A 12466-nucleotide genomic window follows, 5' to 3' on the forward strand; every position below is an offset into this window, starting at 1 on the left:
TCCTGAAGCTTACATTCTAGTGGGAGGAAATCAATAGCAAGCAAATAAATAAGTAAATCATATAATACATTAGGGAAAAAAAGCATTATGGGGAAAAATAAAGTAGCGAAGGGAGGTAGGGAGTTTTGGGTGGGGTGGGGTAAGCAAATTGCAATTTTGAATAGACTGATTTGTAAAGGTCTCACTCAGAAGGGGGCAATCAAACCAAAATGTGAAAGAGATGAAGGCCCAAGCTATATAGATGTGTGGGAGAAGAGAATTCTAGGTGGAATAAACAGTATGTGCAAATGCCCTGGGGTGGGGCTATGGCTGGTCCATTAAGGCACATCAAAGAGGCCATTGTGGCAGGAATGGAATAAGTGAGGAGAAGAATATGAGGTTAGGGAAATGACTAGGGGACAGTATGTTGGCTTTAACTCTGAGTAATCTGGGGAGACATTGGAACTTTAAAGCATGATCTATCTTCTGTTTCAGTGGCATAACCTAAGCTGCTGTATTTAATATATTCTCTCAGAGAGCAGAGGCAGAATTAGAATAGTTAGATGTTTCTCAGTAATCCAGGTAAGAAGTGATGCAGCCATGATGCATCATTGATGGACCGTCATGATGATCCATGATGGTAACAGCGGTATATATAATGAGAATAGGTCAAAATCTGAATATAATTTTAGGATAAAGTCAATAGGGTTTGCTGATGGATGAGATACATTGTAGGAGACAAAAAAGAAAGGTATAAGTGTTTTTGACCTCATCCGTTTGCCATTAACTGAGATGAGGAAGACTATGGGAGAGGCAAGTTCTGAAGTAAGATTAAGTTTGGACAAATTGTACATGAGATATTTACTGGACATTTAGGTAGAAATGTTGAGTAACAACTGAATATATGAAATGAGGAGTTAGGGGAAAAAATCCATGTGACAGACACAAATTTTCAAGTCATTGGCACCTAGATGGTATCTCAAGTCATGAGACAGGATAGATCCCCAATGAAACCAGTTTAAACACAGAACAAATTCCTGGAGTACCCCAGTATTTAGAGGCTGTGGATAAGAGAAAGAACAAGCAAGAAGTCTACAAAAGAGTAGCCCTTAAGCTGGGAAGAAAGGTTTGTGGAATGTGTGGTGTGCTGGAAGCCAAGCAAAAGAAGCTACAGAAGGAGCGTATCCAATACTCTCTCCAGTATTTCAGTAGATCAGATGAATGAGAAGGGAGAATCTGTCATTGCATTTAGCAACATGGTAATCACTGGTGACTTGATAGGAGCGCTTGTCAGTGTGGAGTGATGGGGAAGAAAGCCTGACGAGATTGGATTTAAGAGAGAATGTGGACAGAGAAATTGGATACAGCAAATATAGACAGCTTCTAAAATGAGTTTATTTTAAAGTGACCAGAGAAATGGAGCTAAAGCTAAGGAATACAGCATTTTTTGTTTGTTTGTTTATAAGGGGGTAAAAATATTATGACTGTATAACTCCATTATCCTTATTGGAAGAATAAAACTATATGCCCAGAGTAGGAACAGCCCCAAATCTGGATACCTACATCATTATGCTTCCTCTGTAAAAGACTAAATGTTCTAAGGGATTGAATCCTTTCAGGAGAATGTTTTCCCCTAATTTAACCAAAGTGGCAATCAGAATAGTTTGACTTAAACCAAATTGCGGAATCTTGAGCCTGAAAGCTGACAACCAAAGTCAAGATTCAACAGTGATATCCCTGGTTGATTTCACTCTTAGAAGAACATTGTCAGCTTAATGGCAACTTTAAACAATAATTTGGTGACCAAACTATGAAAATTTGATCATATAAGTCTACACATTTAATTTAAGGATTACGCTTAGACGAATCACAAAATGTAGGGGTAAATGCGCACCTTTTATCAATTGGTAACTTGAACTCCAAAGGTATAACTGAGATCCCAAAGCCAATAAAACAAGGCTGGGACTAGATCCGAGTTCTTATTGTCCCAGTATTATGTCTCAAGCTCATTTCAACCTGGAAGAATGCCCTACCAATGCCTCTGTGTCCTGTGTATCACTTTATATGGCAATTTTCCATGAAGAACAGACATTATAAGAAAAAGCTGCTAATTCAGCTAGTAAATGCTGAAGTCAACACTATTGATTGCTTTCCCCTATGGTTAGCTGCTAAAATAAGGAATGATTGCCCAGAAGCTATGTTTCATTCTGTGTGTGTTTATGGAGCACCTTCCGTATGCCAAGTGTCGTGCAGACTTGTAAGGAGGAGATGATGAATTTATACTGGCCTTCCTTAGGGCTTATGTCATTTCTGTAGAGGAGAGGGAAAAAAGGGACTGACCGTTTCTGGGTTAGGAACCTTCCTGTACCATCCCTTCTTAAATCTCAGCACAACCATGTGGGGTAGGGATGGTCATTCCCTTTTTACAACTGAATAAAACTGGGGTTAAGAAGGTTAGTCAAGTTGCTCCAGGAGCTAGTCGGGAAAATGTTGCTGAGTGTAGGGACCGTGTTTTCTTCATACATACTTGTCTGGACAGCTGGAGCCTGATATTTTCCTGACATGGTAAGGGCCTCTTTCATTTACATTTTTGAGGGACCAGAAGGAAAATATGAGGAAAAAATTATAACAGAACCTAAGAGCACCTTGCATGTGTTTTGACCAAGTAACTCAAAGAAGGGCTGCTGTGCTGTCCTTTTATGTCTGGATAGGGTGGGGGAGGGGAAGAAGGCACGAGAAGCCCTACGGTTAGTTACTCAAAGTTGCATTGTTCCAACTAATTTTCATGATGCCACACTATATGAGCATTTTTAAACAAGTTGGTTGTGAATTTTAATGTTTAGAATTTAGTGACCATGTTGCTCTATCTTTGAAGTTGGATTGTAATAACTAAAGGAACAGTAGACTTAGATAAATGGGTATTAAATCTAGTGGCAGAAAACATACATCTAGGAGTTGAACACCTAGATTTTGGTCCTGACTCTGCCTCTTACTAGCTCTGGGACTGGTGGCAAATCACTTGGGTCAGACTCCCTGAGTCCTAGTTTGTTCATCTTTAAAATGAACATAATGATGAGTGTTACTGGGCATAATGATGAGTGTTACTGGGCATAGTTCTTGAACAAACTGAGATAATATATATAAAAGTGCTTTATAAACTCTAGAATACCAGTATAAATCTGAGTTATCATCATTTTTATAAGTATTCTTAATTCTGATTGCAGTATAAGGTATCTTTTGACATACCAGGGTTATCCAGGAATTTTTTGTCTTTTCCGCTGGTGCTTCTAAGAGTCTTTGCTTTTGAGTGACATAGAATTGCAAAATCTAGTTATATCTCCGGGGCCACTTCAAAGAATCCCTGACTCTCAGAAGTTCTAGAGCCCTTGGAGGAAACAATGACTCCTGGAGTACCTTGGACTCCAACCAAATTCCCAGGCATTCTTCCATGCCGGGCCTAACAGTGGACGTGAGAGTGTGTAGGCCTAGGAAATGAGATAGTATTTTGGGAGTGCTGTGTGTTGGTCATCAAAACTACACTGAAAGTGAAAAATATGGCCATTCTTAAGGAAAATATACTTATACAATGATTAATGTGTCGAGCCTGGGTCACTGTACTTGATTTTGTACTGTTGGCCCCTAGAAGACTTGGAATTTCCAATGTGTAAGCAAAACAACAGATTTTCTCTGTAATTAACATGAAGGATGTGATCATTAGAAACACCCTCAACATATTGAGACCTTGCATGGAAATCTAATTTTGCACAGAAATTTCATTTAAAACCTATGAAAGAAAAGACGGAAGGTAAATTATTGTATTAGGAACATGAGAAGATTCAATTAGAGTTGTGGCTCACATTTTCTTTTAAATTAAATGATGTGGCGTCTTTATTGTTTCCCACCTTACTATCGCATTCGTGATTGCCATGGATGGAAAGTAAATTGTTCTGATTTAATGGGTTGAAGTTACTGCAGAGGGATTTGATAATCAGAGTTCTTCTTAGCTTCTCATAATTGAAATAGATTTTCACTAAATATACAGTGTTAACAATTTAAATAAGATGGCTTTTATCAGCTGAGAGCAATTTTCATGGGACAAATTTAAGCCTGTACCTTTCTGACTTGGTGGGCAAAAGATTTGATTAAAATTGACCAGCTAAGTGTGACTGCCCTTTAGAGCAATGGAACATTCTAATGAAAAGCCCATTTTCTGGGGACTGTCTGCTGGTGAGCAGTAGCTGGCCGGAGTCACCTGTGTGGTTTGGTCTGAGGAGCAGCTCTCTCTACATGAAACGGAGAACAGAGAAGCAGAAATAACTTTCACAGGCCAAAGTTGGCCAAATGAGGTTGTAGTCACCTTGGTCGGGAATTGCTTGGTCACAAGTAAGAGAAATCTGTTCAGAGTTACTTTAATATAAATGAGGCACCAATTGCTAAAAAAAGGGGGATCTTTCAGAGCAGGGAGTGTAACCGGCCTCATGGATGGCTGGAACCAGAGACTGGACGGCAGGTGGGAGCCCAGGCAGCCTGTTGGCTTTTTTCCACATCGGTGCTTGGTTTCACACATTCTCTTGTCGTTGCTTCTCTTGGCATATCTGCTTCAGTGTTGTCTCTCCAGACCCTGGCTTTCTCTGGCCACTTGCACATGGGCCTGATGAAGCCACCCCAGACCAGAGGTGATAGAGCCAGTCCTGAAGTCCTTTGCATTCTGATTAAACTTCTTGGAGTTCAAGGACTACTTAATTCATTCTGAAACTGAGAGTACGGTCTGGCCTTGGGGATCCTGGGAATTCTGAGCAAGTCCCCGAACTCCAGGGAGAACGTCTGAGGGCTGGCCGCCAGCCTACTGGCATGACTTGGTCAGGAAGAATCTGGGAAAACTTGAGAGCTCAGCAGGTGCTCTTGCTTCCTTCCTGGTCACCCCATTAGGGTACCTGCTGCCCTCATACTGCCTCCTCTGATCCCCATCTTCTGTCTTTGTCAGCACCAGACCTTTCAGTAGACTCATTTTCATGGTCTCCATTACTATTTGTACCTTCTCAGCCATGACCTCTCATTTGTTCAGCTATGATGTGACACCATCTAGCAAACATGGAACCCTCCATGGCTGACAGAGAATACTTGTTTCCCAAGGGCCTTCAAGCAATGACTCAAATGACGAGAATGCCAGATGTGAGGCAGGAGTCATGTGAGGTCGGAAGGGTCTTGATGTAAATGGTGAATCAGACAGACTTGGATTTGAATCCCACCTCCACTACTTTTAGAAGTGAGAACTTAGAACCTTGGTTGGCATCTCTGCTCTGGCATTTTTAATCATTTTATTTCTACTTACCCCAGAGAGCTGCTGTAAGCATGAAGTGTGGTAAGGGATGTAGGTATATTAGGTACCCGGATTCAGTAGGTTTTCAGTTAATGATAACCCCTCAGTCTTACCCCTTCTGCTTGCCCTTCACTCAACTCTCATTACAAGAGTGCTCACTTTCTTAGAGTAAGATCAGCACCTTGTAGAAACCTTTAGAAAATCTACTGGCTCCTCTTTCCATATCAGGTAATTCCCCTTTCTGATGCACAAACTGGAAATAGGCTCTCACGCTCTTCCAGTGAAAGGTGTGGTTGGTTACAACCTCCAAGACAACGAAGTGTTCCAAGACAAAGAGGCATTTCAGATCTAAAAGGTGAGTGTGGACATCGTGGACAAGGAAAACATGGGCAACGCGTTTCTAGTGACACCACCTTTTAACCCTGGAAGCTTCTTTTTTATATGGCTGTATTAACTTACATATGTGCAAACGTGGGCGGGGTCATAAAGATAATCTTATGAACAGGTGCTACGTTTTTCACGGATAAGGAGCTAAGACTCAGAGCTGTGCAGTAAGCGGTCTGAGGTTTGAGTGCATTAGAAGATACAGGGATTCCAAACCCCAAAATGATGCTTTTGACCACTTGTAACACGTTGTGCTGCGCTCCGCAGTTTCCCGTGCTGCTTTCATTGTCATCAGCCCCCATCACCGCACTCACAAAGCCACCTGGAAGGTCCAATTCCCCCTGGGCCCTCAACCTCCTGGGCAGTGCAGAGAAACAGCACCCCCACAGCTGAGATCCAGGCCCCGTCTATCTTCCAGATGTAGAACTCTGCTAGTCATTGCCAACACAGAATCTCACCCCAGACGAACTGAAAGCACTGGCATTTTAAAAAGTGGCTTCTGCACACGTTCAGATTTGAGAAACGCTGATCTGGTGTGTGAACCACAGTGAATGCAGATTATCTTAATTGCTTGGCTATTTTTCAATGTGTTGATCTCCTTTCTGCATTAGCTGCAAGGTTTGATCCCTGGACGCAGTCTCTATCGTGGAGCTCTTCACCTTCCTCTCCTTTCCTGGCTGTATTCAATAGTGGTGTCTGCACTGATGGAGATGACCTGGGAACCAGGACAGAATTTAGTTTTGTGGGGAGTCCTTTGCCCCCTCTCCCACACCCCCGAATGGAAGGCACCGCTCAGGTCCTCAACCGCAGAGGTCAGGCCCGCTGACTGGGGAAGCGTTTGCAGCTCAGAAGGCTAAGGGATCTTTTTGCTCATTTGCTGGGGTTGAGCATTCTCTCTTCTGCTTTCCTTTCCACCATGGGCTTCAGTACAACACAGTTGGATGTGTGACACCTGTCCGTTTCTGAGGTGACGCGTGCTAAAGGTGCCAGCGCTGTGCATCTGGTTTGTGGCTTTCAAAATACTTCTGTCTTATTTTTAAGAGCAAAGAGAAGCAGGGAAGGGTGATTGATTCCTTTAAGGTAGTGACAGAGGGGCACCGGGCCCTTCACTCTGGCGAAACAGAGATTTCAAGTAATTCTTAATACGTGGCTTTTAAATTGCATTGAGGTTGGTGAAAATAGGTCAAGCTGTCCTTGGTGCTGGTCAATCAATGATAATAGATGACTTTTAAATCTTTTTTAAAAATTGGATGATACAGAGATGCAGCAGGAGAGCTTCCCACACCCCACTCCTCTCTGCTCCTTTCACCAGAGCCCTGTTTAGAAGGCCCCAGAAAGGTTGCAGAGGGGGAGGGAGCCACATGATTGCCAGCTCCAGGGCTGCTGACAGGAGAGCTCAGAGGAGGCAACTGGGAACCCTGGAAGGGGGGGGGGGGTTCTGCAAAATCTGACTGTTGCCTCTCTCGGCTTCATCGTGGTTCTTGGAGAGGGGACACGCTCTGGGAAAGATGGGAAAGATGAGAAAGACAGCATGGGGAGAAGACTTGGCCATCATTTGTGCTCCAAATAATTTTTTCTTTGGTTACAAAACTAATACATGCTCATTATAGAGAATTTAGAAAACACAGAAAGGTCCATAGAGGGAAATATAGATTTCCTGTAATCCCACTAGCCAGAATAATTATTAATACTGGGTTGTAATTCTGTTCAGATACACACATTTTCTTCTACTTCCCATCTTCATGATCATTAATATTGCTAAAAATGTGACTTTAATGATTGCTCCATATACATGTGCCCAGTCTGATTTATATAAAATTACTAAAATTGATCATCGCAGCTATTTCTAATTTCTAGCTATTAAAAATGCTGTGAATGCTCTCTAACACAAATCTTTAACCATCTGTGATGAGCTCCTTGGAATAACTGCTTGAAGTAGGATTAGAAAGTGAAAGATGTGGTTCTTTTTAAAGTTTTTGGTACATTTGGCCTCCTTGCCCCCTGGAAGGGTTGCTTTCAGTTTGCAGCTTGCTAGGACCTAAGCCTTTTCCCATGAAGGAGCCGGTATGCTTTCAGTTATAAATAATAGTAACAACCACTAATTCAAAGTGACTTGGACAGAAAGATTTAGTGGCTTCAGAAACTGGACAATAGCTTCATTGTTTCTCTCTCTGTTAGTTTCATCCTCAGTCTAATTTCCTTGTGGTTGTAAGACTGCTGCTGGCAAAGTGCTTCTTTCATACCTAGAAGAGAAAGTTCAGCCCCATCACTGGACAGAAGCCACTCTGACTGGCCGGGAAAGCCTGGGATTACCAGACGTTAGGGCTGGGGGCTTCCTGTTACCTTGATGGACAGGATCACCAAGGGGCACCTGGGAATGGAAGCAGCAGAGCGAGGGAGCAGGCCCTCACTTGCCATATTGTTGCTCCCAGTGGCCGATGTGCATCGTGGGTGTTGGCAAGGCAACCACTGTGCTCTTTGTGTCGTGTTATATCAGGTCCGTTTTAAAGTTTTCCTGACATGATAGGTAAACATGGCCCTTCCATTGCTATTTTACTTTGTGTTTCTTTGACTACTGTTGAGATTTCATGGATTTTTTATGTTATTATATTTTGTTTTATTTTAGTAAAGGTTTATTCTTAACATAAAGTAAAAGATGCAATATATTTTTAAAAACTATTTAATGGCCATTTGTATGTCTTCTTTAGTGAACTGCTTCTTCAGGCCCTTTTCCTGGATTTTTCTGGATTAAATCCATTCTCTTGGGGCACCTGAGTGGCTCTGTGAGTTAAGTTCCTGACTCTTCAGGTCATGATCTCGGGTCGGTAGGATCAAGTTCCGTGTCAGGATCCGCACTGGAGCCTGCTTAAGTTTCTCTCTTTCTCTGCACTCCCCGGCCCTCCCCTCTCCTGTCTCCCTTGCTTAAAAACAAACAAACAAACAAACAAACAAACAAAAACATTTCTTTACAGATTGTAAAATTGTATTTAGGAGCTTGAACAGTGGCTCTCATCCTGCTTGCACATTAAACTCATCCGGGGAATTAAAAAAATCTATATGATGTCATCACCAACCTCCAAACATGCTGATTTAATTCGGACAATGCACGCTTTCATCTCTCCTCTGGAGATTCAAAATTGCTTCCAGGATTGAGACATGTTAACCTTTTGAAATACCTGCCCTCAACGCTCAGATCCACCGATATCTCTTTCACTTCCGACCAGACTCTTCTTCTCTTCTAGATCACTCCGCAGTCCTACAGCCTGTCATAAATAGCTCTCGTAAGATGAAGCACTTACTCCAACCCTGGAAAAAACCAGAATGAGATGAATATTCATGACCACTTAGTATCCGTAAGTCAAGCAATCAGCAGCTTCTCCAGCAGGTCTGGGCAACAGTGCTCAGGCTTGCTGGAGTCACTTCCTGGCCTCTTGCTTTCGGATGAAGGGAGAAGGGCCAGGACGTCCCTAAGACAACGAGTCCGGGACCAGCGTATTTGTAAACAGGGAGCTCCACGGGAACGTGTTCTTGCTGAAAAGCAGGAAAATATTTACCTCTACCTTCCTTGAGGACGGCACTTCAGCTGTACTACAGAAACAAATGGTGTTAGGCTTGGTTTATTCCCGCTCCTAAAGGGTCCAAGGAAAGGGGAGCAGACATTTCCTTTAACAAATGACCGCGCTTCTCTTAAACAGCTACTGTTTGTGCATCCCCCCTCCCTCGGTTTGGGGAATAGCAGGCTCCTTGTTATTCCCACGGTGTGTTAAGTCAATGAAATCGAACTGGAAACTTTGTTCCTTCCAACATTGTGCTGACAAATGGGTTAGGTTTTTTTTGTTTGTTTGTTTGTTTTGTTTTGTTTTGTTTTTAAATCAGAAACACCTCACTGCTTCAAATCATCAATCAGGAGAAATTGTTTCATAAATGTTCCTTTTCTTGGCTGTAACTGAGATGTGCTTCTTCTGAGTTCAGGAGGGCTATTAAGGTCTTTGAATACTAAGGGGAAAGCTGGCATTCCATCCAACTAGTTCTTGCCACTGCCTCTAAGTACTTATTTGATAAATAATCGTGTCCTCCTGAAATATTACATTATGCATATCCATCATTGATTGATCATCTTTAATTATCTCGCTCAGTCTTCCTGTGGATGTATCCATAAGCTGTTTGCTAATGTTTTATTTATCAAATTATAAAAATATTTGGCATTTTAAACAAACACATAAATACCATCTGTGAAAAATAGTTGCCACTATTACTGGAGATAAGTACCCAGCAATGAGGCATGGTGGACTTTTGACAAGTACTTTCATTGTCCTCAGGGAAAATGACAAGGTGAATGTATTCCAAGGGAGGGCGAGACAAGCATAGGGCATCGGGAAACCATCCGCCATATAAGATAGAATCCCATGCTTTATACCTCTCAACTCAGACTTGCATACCTGCTTGTCCAAAAGATGTAAGGGAAATATGCCTAAAGGACTTTATTATTCTAGCAGCCTAATTTTACCTACCAAGCCCACAGCAGTATTCAGTTAATGAAAGGAAGTCCTTTTTTTTCTTGCTTCCTTGAGAGTTAATAATACAAAAATGCAGATTTTTGAAAAATATAATCAGTCCCCAAGGAAATTGCTCCCATCTTTACAATTTGCAAATCCAGCAAAGTGCAGCAAACTGTGCAGTTTAGCAATCAAGGAAGAATCCCAGCCCTCGAAGAGGCAACATAGTTTATCACTTTCTGAAAATTCAAATGTCAAAGTACTGGGAAAGTTATGGCTGAGATTTTTCTTGTCTGGCAGACAAGAAGAGAAGGTAGGTGGTAGCCCAGGTAATACTCAACACAGTATTTTCTTGAAGCGGAAGGCAAAGATAAACAAAATTCCAGAATAGACACTGCAGCTATGTCCCAAAAGATACTGGGTGGCCCTTTGGCTATTTTTGGAGGCCCTTCTGCTCCCACCCTATTTTCCTAGATAGATGCCTCCCCCTTCTTACACGTGCCCACTGTCCTCTTCTAAGCAGAGGAGTGCACAAAGAACAAGGGTTTGTGAACCAACAACAGCTTGGTACAAATCTCCGCCACAAACACACGGTGTGACCTGGAGGAAGTTATTGACCTATTTATGATATCAATGCAATTCATCAACTTCTTTCAGATTTCACCAGTTTTATATGCACTCACTTGTGTGTGTGTGTGTGTGTCTTCGTATAATCATCACTAGAGTCAAGACAACACATTTCCCATCACAAGGATTTTTGTCTTATCTACATCTTATCTATTTTTGTCTTAACTACAGCCCCCTCCCTCAACCACCCTGACCCCCAACTCCTTACAACCACTCTGTTCTTGGTCTCCACAATTTTGTTATTTCAAGAATGGTATAGAGATAGGCTCCTATACTAGGTAACCTTTGCATCTAGGCTTTATGAACTCAGCATAATTTTCTCGAGAGAGAGCGAAGTTGTATATATCGATAGCTCATTCCTTTTTACTACTGAATGGTATTCCACAAATCAAATGTTTCCTTTTCATATTTTTTCTTTTCTTTTAATTCCTGTATAGTTGACATACAGTGTTATATTAATGTCAGGTGTATAATCTAGTGACTTGACACTTCCATACATCGCTCAGGGCTCATCACGACAGGTGCCCTCCTTCACTCCCATCACCGGTTCCTCCATCCCTCACCCACCTCCCATCTGGTGACCATCAGTGTGTTCTCTGCAGTTGAAAGTCTGATTCTTGATTTCTCTCTCTCTCTCTCCATTTTTCTCATTTGTTTCTTAAATTCTACATATGAGTGAAATCATATGGTATTTGTCTTTCCCTGACTTATTTCCCTTAGCATTATACTCTCTAGCTCCATCCGTGTTGTTGCAAATGGCAAGATTTCATTCTTTCTTATGGCTGAGTATATTCCAGTACATTTATTTATATGCACTTTTTCTTTATTCAGTGTGTGTGTGTATATGTATGTTACATATACATGTATGTGTGTATATATATGTATATATATACACCACATTTTCTTAATCCACTTATCTTTTGATCACACAGAAATAACTCCACAATTATATGATCAATTAATCTTTGACAAAGCAAAAAATATCCAGTGGGGAAAAGGCTCTCCAAGAAACAGTGTTGGGAAAACTGGTCAGTTACATGCAAAAGAATGAAACTGGACCAATTTCTTATACCATACACAAAAATATACTCAAAATGGATTAAAGGCTTAAATGTGAGACCAGAAACCATAAAAATCCTAGAAGAGAGCATTGACAGTAATATCTCTGGCATCGGCGATAGCAACATTTTCCTAGATAATGTCTCCTGAGGCAAAGGAAATTAAAGCAAAAATAAACTATCGGTACTACATCAAAATAAAAGGCTTCTGCACAGCAAAGGAAACAATCAACAAAACTAAAAGGCAACCTACTGAATGGGAGAGGATATTTGTAAATAACATATCTGATAAAGGGTTAATATCCAAAATATAGAAAGAACTTCTAAAACTCAACACCCAAAAAGCAAATAATCCAATTAAAAATAGGCAGAAGACATGAATAATTATTTCTCTAAAGAAGACATCCAGATGGCCAACAGACACATGAAAAGATGTTCAACATCACTCAGCATCAGGGAAATACATACCAAAACCACGATGAGACACCACCTCACACCTGTTAGAATGGCTAAAATGAACAACACAGGAAACAACAGGTATTGGTGAGGATGTGGAGAAAGGGAAACCTCGTGCTCTGTTGGTGGGACTCAAGCTGAGTCAG

This window comes from Lontra canadensis, unplaced genomic scaffold, assembly GCF_010015895.1.
Source record: "Lontra canadensis isolate GAN:19392208 unplaced genomic scaffold, GSC_riverotter_1.0 scaffold104, whole genome shotgun sequence".
Taxonomy (NCBI): Eukaryota; Metazoa; Chordata; class Mammalia; order Carnivora; family Mustelidae; genus Lontra; species Lontra canadensis.